The sequence below is a fragment of the Oncorhynchus clarkii genome, chromosome 14 (genome assembly GCF_045791955.1).
Source record: "Oncorhynchus clarkii lewisi isolate Uvic-CL-2024 chromosome 14, UVic_Ocla_1.0, whole genome shotgun sequence".
Classification (NCBI taxonomy): domain Eukaryota; kingdom Metazoa; phylum Chordata; class Actinopteri; order Salmoniformes; family Salmonidae; genus Oncorhynchus; species Oncorhynchus clarkii.
The window spans coordinates 28,424,258-28,434,718 of record NC_092160.1 but is presented as its reverse complement, the minus strand read 5'-3'; the positions used below and the strand labels follow the sequence as shown (position 1 = coordinate 28,434,718).

Below are 10,461 nucleotides of genomic sequence, written 5' to 3'. Positions count from 1 at the left end.
TCTACCACACTGCTAGGTATCTGACCTCTACCACACTGCTAGGTATCTGACCTCTACCACACTGCCAGGTCTCTGACCTCTACCACACTGCTAGGTATCTGACCTCTACCACACTGCTAGGTCTCTGACCTCTACCACACTGCTAGGTATCTGACCTCTACCACACTGCTAGGTATCTGACCTCTACCACACTGCTAGGTCTCTGACCTCTACCACACTGCTAGGTCTCTGACCTCTACCACACTGCTAGGGCTCTGACCTCTGCCACACTGCTAGGTCTCTGACCTCTACCACACTGCCAGGGCTCTGACCTCTGCCACACTGTCAGGTATCTGACCTCTGCCACACTGCCAGTGCTCTGACCTCTACCACACTGCTAGGTCTCTGACCTCTACCACACTGCCAGGGCTCTGACCTCTACCAGATCCACCTTGAGGCCTTTGGAGCCGAAAGTCATCATCCTCTCCTGTTCTGTCCCCCTCTCTCTCTCCTCCCTTCACCTCTCCTCTACCCTCTTTATTCCATCATCTCACAATGTATCTTTCCCCTCCCCTCCTCTCCTCTCCTTTCCTCAATCCATCTCTACTCTGTTTCAGTATTAATCTCCTCTACTCTGTTCCAGTATTAATCTCCTCTACTCTGTTCCAGTATTCATCTCCTCTACTCTGTTCCTGTATTCATCTCCTCTACTCTGTTCCTGTATTCATCTCCTCTACTCTGTTCCTGTATTAATCTCCTCTACTCTGTTCCTGTATTCATCTCCTCTACTCTGTTCCAGTATTCATCTCTTCTACTCTGTTCCAGTATTCATCTCCTCTACTCTGTTCCTGTATTCATCTCCTCTACTCTGTTCCTATATTCATCTCCTCTACTCTGTTCCTGTATTCTACGCTGTTCCTGTATTCATCTCCTCTACTCTGTTCCTGTATTCATCTCCTCTACTCTGTTCCTGTATTCATCTCCTCTACTCTGTTCCTGTATTCATCTCCTCTACTCTGTTCCTGTATTCATCTCCTCTACTCTGTTCCTGTATTCATCTCCTCTACTCTGTTCCTGTATTCATCTCATCTACTCTGTTCCTGTATTCATCTCCTCTACTCTGTTCCAGTATTCATCTCCTCTACTCTGTTCCTGTATTCATCTCCTCTACTCTGTTCCAGTATTCATCTCCTCTACTCTGTTCCAGTATTCATCTCCTCTACTATGTTCCAGTATTCATCTCCTCTACCCTGTTCCTGTATTCATCTCCTCTACTCTGTTCCTGTATTCATCTCCTCTACTCTGTTCCTGTATTCATCTTTCATCTCTACTCTGTTCCTGTATTCATCTTTCATCTCCTCTACTCTGTTCCTGTATTCATCTCCTCTACCATGTTCCTGTATTCATCTCCTCTACTCTGTTCCGGTATTCATCTTTCATATCCTCTACTCTGTTCCTGTATTCATCTCCTCTACTCTACTCTGTTCCTGTATTCATCTCCTCTACTCTGTTCCTGTATTCATCTCCTCTACTCTGTTCCAGTATTCATCTCCTCTACTCTGTTCCTGTATTCCTCTCCTCTACTCTGTTCCAGTATTCATCTCCTCTACTCTGTTCCTGTGTTCATCTTCTCTACTCTGTTCCTGTATTAATCTCCTCTACTCTGTTTCTGTATTCATCTCCTCTACTCTGTTCCTGTATTAATCTCCTCTACTCTGTTCCTGTATTCATCGTTCATCTCCTCTACTCTGTTCCTGTATTCATCTTCTCTACTCTGTTCCTGTATTAATCTCCTCTACTCTGTTCCTGTATTCATCTCCTCTACTCTGTTCCTGTATTCATCTCCTCTACTCTGTTCCTGTATTCATCGTTCATCTCATCTACTCTGTTCCAGTATTCATCTTCTCTACTCTGTTCCAGTATTCATCTCCTCTACTCTGTTCCTGTATTCATCTTCTCTACTCTGTTCATGTATTCATATCCTCTACTCTGTTCCTGTATTCATCTCTTTGTAACCTCTCTATGATTTTCACTTGGACCACTGTGTCCTGATCGATCTCTCTCTCTCTCTCTCTCTCAATTAAATAAAATTAAATTCAAGAGGCATTATTGGCATGAGAAACATGTGTTAACATTGCCAAAGCAAGTGAGGTAGATAATATACAAAAGTCAAATAAACAATAAAAATTAACAGTAAACATTACACATACAGAAGTTTCAAAACAATAAAGACATTACAAATGTCATATTATATATACAGTGCCTTGCGAAAGTATTCGGCCCCCTTGAACTTTGCGACCTTTTGCCACATTTCAGGCTTCAAACATAAAGATATAAAACTGTATTTTTTTGTGAAGAATCAACAACAAGTGGGACACAATCATGAAGTGGAACGAAATTTATTGGATATTTCAAACTTTTTTAACAAATCAAAAACTGAAAAATTGGGCGTGCAAAATTATTCAGCCCCCTTAAGTTAATACTTTGTAGCGCCACCTTTTGCTGCGATTACAGCTGTAAGTCGCTTGGGGTATGTCTCTATCAGTTTTGCACATCGAGAGACTGACATTTTTTCCCATTCCTCCTTGCAAAACATCTCGAGCTCAGTGAGGTTGGATGGAGAGCATTTGTGAACAGCAGTTTCCAGTTCTTTTCACAGATTCTCGATTGGATTCAGGTCTGGACTTTGACTTGGCCATTCTAATACCTGGATATGTTTATTTTTGAACCATTCCATTGTAGATTTTGCTTTATGTTTTGGATCATTGTCTTGTTGGAAGACAAATCTCCGTCCCAGTCTCAGGTCTTTTGCAGACTCCATCAGGTTTTCTTCCAGAATGGTCCTGTATTTGGCTCCATCCATCTTCCCATCAATTTTAACCATCTTCCCTGTCCCTGCTGAAGAAAAGCAGGCCCAAACCATGATGCTGCCACCACCATGTTTGACAGTGGGGATGGTGTGTTGCTTTTACGCCAAACATAACGTTTTGCATTGTTGCCAAAAAGTTCCATTTTGGTTTCATCTGACCAGAGCACCTTCTTCCACATGTTTGGTGTGTCTCCCAGGTGGCTTGTGGCAAACTTTAAACAACACTTTTTATGGATATCTTTAAGAAATGGCTTTCTTCTTGCCACTCTTCCATAAAGGCCAGATTTGTGCAATATACGACTGATTGTTGTCCTATGGACAGAGTCTCCCACCTCAGCTGTAGATCTCTGCAGTTCATCCAGAGTGATCATGGGCCTCTTGGCTGCATCTCTGATCAGTCTTCTCCTTGTATGAGCTGAAAGTTTAGAGGGACGGCCAGGTCTTGGTAGATTTGCAGTGGTCTGATACTCCTTCCATTTCAATATTATCGCTTGCACAGTGCTCCTTGGGATGTTTAAAGCTTGGGAAATCTTTTTGTATCCAAATCCGGCTTTAAACTTCTTCACAACAGTATCTCGGACCTGCCTGGTGTGTTCCTTGTTCTTCATGATGCTCTCTGCGCTTTTAACGGACCTCTGAGACTATCACAGTGCAGGTGCATTTATACGGAGACTTGATTACACACAGGTGGATTGTATTTATCATCATTAGTCATTTAGGTCAACATTGGATCATTCAGAGATCCTCAATGAACTTCTGGAGAGAGTTTGCTGCACTGAAAGTAAAGGGGCTGAATAATTTTGCACGCCCAATTTTTCAGTTTTTGATTTGTTAAAAAAGTTTGAAATATCCAATAAATGTCGTTCCACTTCATGATTGTGTCCCACTTGTTGTTGATTCTTCACAAAAAAATAAAGTTTTATATCTTTATGTTTGAAGCCTGAAATGTGGCAAAAGGTCGCAAAGTTCAAGGGGGCCGAATACTTTCGCAAGGCACTGTATATATATACACTGTTGTAACAATGTACAAATGGTTAAAGTACACAAGGGAAAATAAATAAGCATAAATATGGGTTGTATTTACAATGGTGTTTGTTCTTCACTGGTTGCCCTTTTCTTGTGGCAACAGTTCACACATCTTGCTGCTGTGATGGCACACTGTGGAATTTCACCCAGTAGATATGGGAATTTAACTCTCTCTCTCTCTCTCTCTCTCTCTCTCTCTCTCTCTCTCTCTCTCTCTCTATATATATATATATATATATATATATATATATTTATATATATATTTTCTCATTTTGTCTGTCATAGTTGAAGTGTACCTATGATGAAAATTACAGGCCTCTCTCATCTTTTTAAGTGGGAGAACTTGCACAATTGGTGGCTGACTAAATACTTTTTTGCCCCACTGTATCTCAGTGTTTATCTCAGTGTTTATCTCAGTGTTTATCTCAAAGTGTATCTCAGTGTGTATCTCAGTGTGTATCTCACTGTGTATCTATCTCAGTGTTTATCTCAGTGTGTATCTATCTCAGTGTTTATCTATCTCAGTGTTTATCTCAGTGTGTATCTCAGTGTGTATCTCAGTGTGTATCTATCTCAGTGTTTACTCAGTGTGTATCTCAGTGTGTATCTCAGTGTGTATCTATCTCAGTGTTTATCTATCTCAGTGTTTATCTCAGTGTGTATCTATCTCAGTGTTTATCTCAGTGTGTATCTATCTCAGTGTGTATCTATCTCAATGTGTATCTCAGTGTGTATCTCAGTGTGTATCTCAGTGTGTATCTATCTCAGTGTGTGTCTCAGTGTGTATCTCAGTGTGTATCTCAGTGTGTATCTATCTCAGTGTGTATCTCAGTGTGTATCTATCTCAGTGTGTATCTCAGTGTGTGTGTGTGTATGTTGCACTGGCTTTTCTATCCTGAGACAACAGCAGACCTGATTGGCAATTAAAACAGCCAAAGTGAGGAGCTCAGAGTCCGTATTACAGCCTTCCAGCTAAACACTCCCACCTCGGCGTTGGGCTGCATTTATTCTCCCTCTCTCTCTCTCTCTCTCTCTCTCTCTCTGTCTCTCTCTCTCTCTCTGTCTCTCTTCATCTCTCTGTCTCCCTCTGTCTCTCTCTCTGTCTCTCTCTCTCTCTCTCTCTCTTCATCTCTCTGTCTCCCTCTGTCTCTGTCTCTCTCTCTGTCTCTCTGTCTCTCTCTCTCTCTCTCTTAATCTCTCTGTCTCTCTCTCTCTCTCTCTCTCTCTCTCTCTCTCTCTCTCTCTCTCTCTCTCTCTCTCTCTCTCTATCTCTCTTTCTCTCTCTTCATCTGTCTTTCTCTCTCTCTTCATCTCTCTGTCTCCCTCTGTCTTCCTCTGTCTCTCTGTCTCTCTCTCTCTGTCTCTCTCTCTCTCTCGCTGTCTCTCTCTCGGTCTCTCTTCATCTCTCTGTCTCCCTCTGTCTCTCTCTCTGTCTCTCTCTCTCTCTCTCTCTCTCTCTTCATCTCTCTGTCTCCCTCTGTCTCTGTCTCTCTCTCTCTCTCTCTGTCTCTCTCTAATCTCTCTTCATCTCTCTGTTTCTCTGTCTCTCTCTCTGTCTCCCTCTGTCTTTCTCTCTCTCTCTCTCTCTCTCGCTCTCTCTCTTTCTCTCGCTCTCTCTCTCTTCATCTCTCTGTTTCTCTGTCTCCCTCTCTCTCTCTCTGTCTCTCTCTCTCTCTCTCTCTTCATCTCTCTGTCTCCCTCTGTCTCCCTCTGTCTCTCTGTCTCTCTCTCTCTCTCTCTCTCTGTCTCTCTCTCTCTCTCTCTCTCTCCATCTCTCTGTCTCCCTCTGTCTCTCTGTCTCTCTCTGTCTCGCTCTCTGTCTGTCTGTCTGTCTGTCTGTCTGTCTGTCTGTCTGTCTGTCTGTCTGTCTGTCTCTCTCTCTCTCTCTCTCTCTCTCTCTCTCTCTCTCTGTCTCCCTCTTCCTATCTCTATTATTATACCCCTCTCTACTAACTCATCCCTCTCAACAAAATAACATTTAATTTAGACAGTGTGCTCTTATTATCTCCCATTGTAACTATGGTAGTATCCCAAATGGCCTCTATATAGTGCACTACTTTTCTGGTACTATATAGGCCTTGGTCAAAAGTAGTACACCCAGGGCTCAAACTGCGTCAGTAACACTCGCATCTGCAACCTTTTGCCTTGGCAGTGCGAAAAACATTTTTAATTGGTCGCTATGTAGCTGGTCACGTTAGTTTTGGTCCACAATGAGCTTTTTTTTATTATCAAGATTTATTAAAACAGCAATGGTACGACAATGGGTATGCAGACCGGGTACTCAAAAAGTTTAGTCCGAAGTCTTGTTTGAATCTCAGTCATCATGCACTGTTTGAAAGAACATTTCTGAAGGCTTTCCCCATAAACCTTCCCTGCAATGTAGCTGGCAGAATGATATAATGATGATTTGTATCAATTTCTGGGGCATTTATTTAGTAAAGTCAGCCATCACATGTAGCCTACACTGTGAATTGTACAATGTAAATATGATATTGTCAAGTCATTTGTGTTAATATTTGTGTAGGACACTATAGACCATAGGCTACCTGCTTAGCCCGCAAATTAAAGATAACATTTAAATGATGCACAAATTAGGAGTACAGGATGTGTACTATGAGCATGCGCTGACCAGCTGGCAAGTGCCTTCACTGACATTTTCAACATCTCCCTGTCCGAGTCTGTAATACCAACATGTTTCAAGCAGACCACCATAGTCCCTGTGCAAACGAAACCTGCCTAAATGACTACTGACCAGTAGCACTCACTTCTGTAGCCATGAAGTGCTTTGAAAGGCTTTGAAACCTTACCCCACTATAATTTGCATACCGCACCAACAGATCCACAGATGATGCAATCTCTATTGCACTCCACACTACCCTTTCCCACCTGGACAAAATGAACACCTATGTGAGAATGCTATTCATTTACTTCAGCTCAGCATTCAACACCATAGTGCCCTCAAAGCTCATCACTAAGCTAAGGACCCTGGGACTAAACACCTCCCTCTACAACTGGATCCTGGACTTCCTGACGGGCCACCCCCAGGTGGTAAGGGTAAGTAATAACACATCTGCCACGCTGATCCTCAACACAGGGGCCCCTCAGGAGTGCATGCTCAGCCCCCTCCTGTACTCCCTGTTCACTCATGACTGCACGGCCAGACATGACTCAAACACCGTCATTAAGTTTGCTGATGACAAAACAGTGGTAGTGGCCTGATCACTGACGATGATGAGACAGCGTATAGGGAGGAGGTCAGAGACCTGACCGTGTGATGCAAGGACAACAACATCTCCCTCAATGTGATCAAGACAAAAGAGATGATTGTGGACTACAGGAAAAGGAGGACAGAGCACGCCCCCATTCTCATCGATGGGGCTGCAGTGGAGCAGGTTGAAACCTTCAAGTTCTTTGGTGTCCACATCACCAACAAACTTCACACCAAGACAGTCGTGAAGAGGGCACGACAAAGCCTATTCCCCCTCATGGGGAATTAAAAGATTTGGCATGGGTCCTCAGATCCTCAAAAGGTTTTACAGCTGCACCATTGAAAGCATCCTGATGGGTTGCATCACTGCCTAGTATGGCAACTGCTCGGCCACCGATCGCAAGGCACTACAGAGGGTAGTGCGTACGACCCAGTACATCACCGGGGCCAAGCTTCCTGCCATCCAGGACCTCTATTGCAGGCGGTGTCAGAGGAAGGCCCTAAAATTGTCAAAGACTCCAGCTACCCCAGTCATAGACTGTTCTCTCTGATACCGCACGGCAAGCGGTACCGAAGTGCCAAGTCTAGGTCCAAGAGGCTTCTAAATAGCTTCTACCCCCAGGCCCATAAGACTCCTTGACTCCTGAACAGCTAATCAAATGGCTACCCAGACTATATGCATAGTGGCCCGAGGTAAAATGTTCCTGAATGTCAGGCCCTGAAATAACATGCTAATTTAAAAGGTGGCTAGTCATTTTTAGAGAGCCGCACACTCTAGGAGCTCAGATGCAAAAATGTAATTACCAACGTTTCGACAGCTTGACAGCGGCTCTCTTTTATTTTCAAGTTTTCTACTCCGCTAGCCAGCACCTCGCCTAAATAGGTGTGCGTTTCTTTTTCTTCTAGATTGGCTATTCGTTATTAGCCTGGTTCTGTATGGAAACCAGGCACATTATGGGACACGAGTCAGCAAAAACTTAGTGCGACCAAATCATGTGCTGGTGCCATCAAATGAAAAAGTTGGTAGAACCAGTGTCATCAATAGAAAAAGTTAGTCTAGAGCCCTGATAGGGAATAGCATGTGTTGATGGAATTTATATGAATGACTGGAATATTCCACTCTGAAGCCATATAATCATATGAAATTGATTAGAATTATGTATAAACATAGTCTATACAATATGTCTATAATAGTATCTTAAAAACAGACTGTCTGAGCAAGATTTGGTGCCGACCTTGGCTGGGGCCACTGAGAGTACTTCCCAGGGTCTCGGTCTCCTTGGCTGGGGCCACTGAGAGTACTTCCCAGGGTCTCGGTCTCCCTATCTTGAGGGAGGATGGGGATGGGGAGTAAGTCTCACAGATTCCCCTAATATTTTTTCTGCTGCGTAGCAGGACATATTGTGCTAATGTTAGTGTGAATGTGTGTGTGCTAATGTTAGTGTGAATGTGTGTGTGCTAATGTTAGTGTGAATGTGTGTGTGCTAATATTAGTGTGAATGTGTGTGCGTGAGAAGCCAGAATAAAATGAATGGTTTTGTACAACAGACCAGCGCTCTCGTGAATAAACCTTATTGACCACCATAGCTGGGCCTCCGTCTGTTTCATTTCAATCAGTATCTTACAAATCCTGATTAACAGACTAAGTAGTTTAACTCAATTGGTTGATGAACATTGAGAATATATTTCTCGTGACACATGCCAGTTGGGAAACATATACACCTCTAACATCTCCATCATATCCCACCAGACATGGCACCAGGGGTCTTCATCATATCCCACCAGGGGTCTTGATCATATCCCACCAGACATGGCAGCAAGAGGTCTTCATCATATCCCACCAGGGGTCTTCATCATATCCCACCAGACATGGCACCAGGGGTCTTCATCATATCCCACCAGGGGTCTTCATCATATCCCACCAGACCTGGCACCAGGGGTCTTCATCATATCTCACCAGGGGACTTCATCATATCCCACCAGGCATGCCACCAGGGGTCTTCATCAATTCCCACCAGGGGTCTTCATCATATCCCATCAGACATGCCACCAGGGGTCTTCATCATATCCCACCAGACATGACACCAGGGGTCTTCATCATATCCCACCAGACATGGCACCAGGGGCCTTCATCATATCCCACCAGACATGCCACCAGGGGTCTTCATCATATCCCACCAGACATGCCACCAGGGGTCTTCATCATATCCCACCAGGGGACTCCATCATATCCCACCAGACATGCCACCAGGGGTCTTCATCATATCCCACCAGACATGGCAGCAGGGGTCTTCATCATATCCCACCAGACATGCCACCAGGGGTCTTCATCAATTCCCACCAGGGGTCTTCATCATATCCCATCAGACATGCCACCAGGGGTCTTCATCATATCCCACCAGACATGACACCAGGGGTCTTCATCATATCCCACCAGACATGGCACCAGGGGCCTTCATCATATCCCACCAGACATGCCACCAGGGGTCTTCATCATATCCCACCAGACATGCCACCAGGGGTCTTCATCATATCCCACCAGGGGACTCCATCATATCACACCAGACATGCCACCAGGGGTCTTCATCATATCCCACCAGACATGGCAGCAGGGGTCTTCATCATATCCCACCAGACATGCCACCAGGGGTCTTCATCATATCCCATCAGGGGACTCCATCATATCCCACCAGACATGCCACCAGGGGTCTTCATCATATCCCACCAGGGGTCTTCATCATATCCCACCAGACATGCCACCAGGGGTCTTCATCATATCCCACCAGACATACCACCAGGGGTCTTCATCATATCCCACCAGGGGACTTCATCATATCCCACCAGGGGACTCCATCATATCCCACCAGGGGTCTTCATCATATCTCACCAGGGGACTTCATCATATCCCTCCAGACATGCCACCAGGGGACTCCATCATATCCCACCAGACATGCCACCAGGGGTCTTCATCATATCCCACCAGAGGACTTCATCATATCCCACCAGGGGTCTTCATCATATCCCACCAGACATGTCACCAGGGGTCTTCATCATATCCCACCAGGGGACTTCATCATTTGCCACCAGGGGTCTTCATCATATCCCACCAGGGGACTCCATCATATCCCACCAGACATGCCACCAGGGGACTCCATCATATCCCACCAGGGGACTCCATCATATCCCACCAGACATGGCACCAGGGGACTCCATCATATCCCACCAGACATGGCACCAGGGGTCTCATTACGGTCCCCAAATCCAGAACAAATTCAAGGAAACACACATTATTATATAGAACCATGATCACATGGAATTCCCTTCCATCTCAAATTACTTAAGCAAACAGGAAATGTTTCTTTAAAAACAATAAAACAGG

At 44.6% G+C, this 10,461-nt stretch overlaps 1 pseudogene; it reads left to right on the top strand.

Annotated features, from left to right (window-relative positions):
* The window catches only part of LOC139365866 (uro-adherence factor A-like), a 15,735-nt pseudogene extending 9,908 nt beyond the window's left edge, over positions 1-5,827 (top strand).
* Positions 5,828-10,461: the final 4,634 nt, after the last annotated feature.